This window comes from Pinus tabuliformis, chromosome 9 (assembly GCF_031772625.1).
Source record: "Pinus tabuliformis cultivar Carrire ecotype Pingquan chromosome 9, CPIR1, whole genome shotgun sequence".
Classification (NCBI taxonomy): domain Eukaryota; kingdom Viridiplantae; phylum Streptophyta; class Pinopsida; order Pinales; family Pinaceae; genus Pinus; species Pinus tabuliformis.
This window is the reverse complement of record NC_142307.1, coordinates 986,033,670-986,035,875: the sequence shown is the minus strand read 5'-3', so window position 1 is coordinate 986,035,875 and position 2,206 is coordinate 986,033,670.

The following is a 2,206-nucleotide window of genomic DNA, read 5'->3' as shown; positions in this document are numbered from 1 at the left end:
ATTAATAAAATTTTATAAGTTTTAATTGTTTATATTAATAAAATTTTATAAGTTTTAAAAAATAATTAAATATATACTATAATAAAAATGTGTGTTATTTGTTTTATAAAATTAAATAAAATATTAAAAAAAGGGTTATTTTTAAATTTATTATTATTTTTTTATAAATTTAATGATAGGTTAATAATCCAAAACACAAAGACATATAAGTATTTGGTGAAAAGTTATATTATAAAATAATAACAAGTGATTTATATTTATTTTCAACTTTTGTAAAACTACAAAGTTAAACGAGACATGAAAATCATTGTAATAGTAATAACATAACAAACAAGGGTTATAGTTGCATAGTTCTTGCCTATTTATTGTTATTCGAGAATGCTTAGTTTCCGTAATCATTTTCGTAATTTGTTGCCTCTTTTGGTGGCTATTGATATGCTAACGCGATTAAGGCAGTGCAGGAAGCCCCTTTTCCACAATCATTTCTGCAATCAACTGTTATTCCCACCTCCACACACTTCATGGGAATATTTAAATTTGTTTATTATCTCTGCCCACTCCCAGTGTTGATACATTATGCGAAGTGCAGAGGTGTAGATTCATAGATTGTGTGGAGCCTAGAAATTCATATGAAGTAAATATAGAGCAATATTATATATCAGTGTCTTCCACACCTCTGCACTCGCCCATGTCTGCACTCTACATGTTGAAAACTTCCTACCCACAATGAAACATTCCTTCACACAATCAAAGTTTCTTTCACATATGTTGTGGGGAAAAATGCCTATGCAGGACGATCCTATCCACCTAAGGTGTGACAGTGCCTTAGCAACAAACGAGTACAGCTATTCTGGTTTCTACCTTTATGAAATGTGAAAGAAGAGAGATCAATAGACTTACCGGTGTCTTTCGTTTGTCCCTCGATCCGGCCTCTCTTCTCTTTGGGTGTTCACAGCTACTTGCCTTCTTGCTTATCCAGCTTCAACTTCCTGCAAGATCACAAGAGAACAACTACTTGCGACAAGAGAACAACTACTTGCGACAAGAGAAGAACACTACACAAAGACAGATATTCACATTCATAACTAGTTTTAGGATTAGAAATAAACCAAATACACTAATACATTCATACATCAAAATACATCAGTATATAGGAGAAACCAAGATAGCTTTATTGATGAATAACAAGGTTCAGGAAGAGATACAACCCAGAGGGCTCCAATCCAGCATCTCCTTCCCAGCGAATGGAATTCCTCTCTTTTCCCCCTTCAAAGCATTAAGCACCCAATGATTCCAGTCTCAAACCAACAACAATTCTTTGCAATAACAAAATTCCAGCCCCCCAGATCTCGTGGATGAGAGATCCATATATAGATGTTTGGAGAGAGGATGAGTCAGCTTGAGATCTGACTAGTGTCCTCTCCCTCTGTCAGTTCTTGAGTCCACTTGGAGGTTCTTGCTTCCACTTGGAGATTTGGAACCTCTTACTCATCACCAGTCGAATTCCCTGAGGCAAGTGTCATTTTGGAAGCTTCCTGGGTTTTGACACCTTGAGAAATGAGTCTGCCACTTGTCCATTCTCATTCAGCGCAGGTAGCCTTTGTTCCAGTTGACATTCAACGCAGGTAGCCAGTGTTGGCTTTGACATCGAGCGCAAACAGCTAGTGTAGCTACTGAAATGATCCTGAATTGACTTGTTTTTGAGCAGTTTTCAGGTGGAGAACTTCTGTGAATTGCTGTGGTTTGTTAGCCTTGTTCCTCTAGGGGTAGGAACAACATGTTTAGGGACTTTGGATCCCTTAGATTATGGACATTTCATGCTTAATGCTGTAAGGCACAAAAATGTCTATAACAGTTGCCCCCTAAAGTATGAGGCTGTTTATCGGGCGAAATGCTTTATCAGGGGGATCCGAAGTTCATCCAATGCTGGGAGGAGACCTGTAATACAATACAATACAATACATTATTTTTCATACTGCTTTCATGATCTAGCTGAGGCGAGCATTCCCATGCTCAGCTTTATAAATTCATTTTTCTGTACATAGAACAGAGAATCGTCTGGTGGTAGACTGATAATTTTGATGAAATTATCATCCTTTGAGTAGGATGATTATCTGCTGCAATGATGTACATGTCAATGTCTTTATCTTTCCTGAATATATATCGCAGCCCGGATGGATGAAACTAGATCCGGGGTCTTCAAACT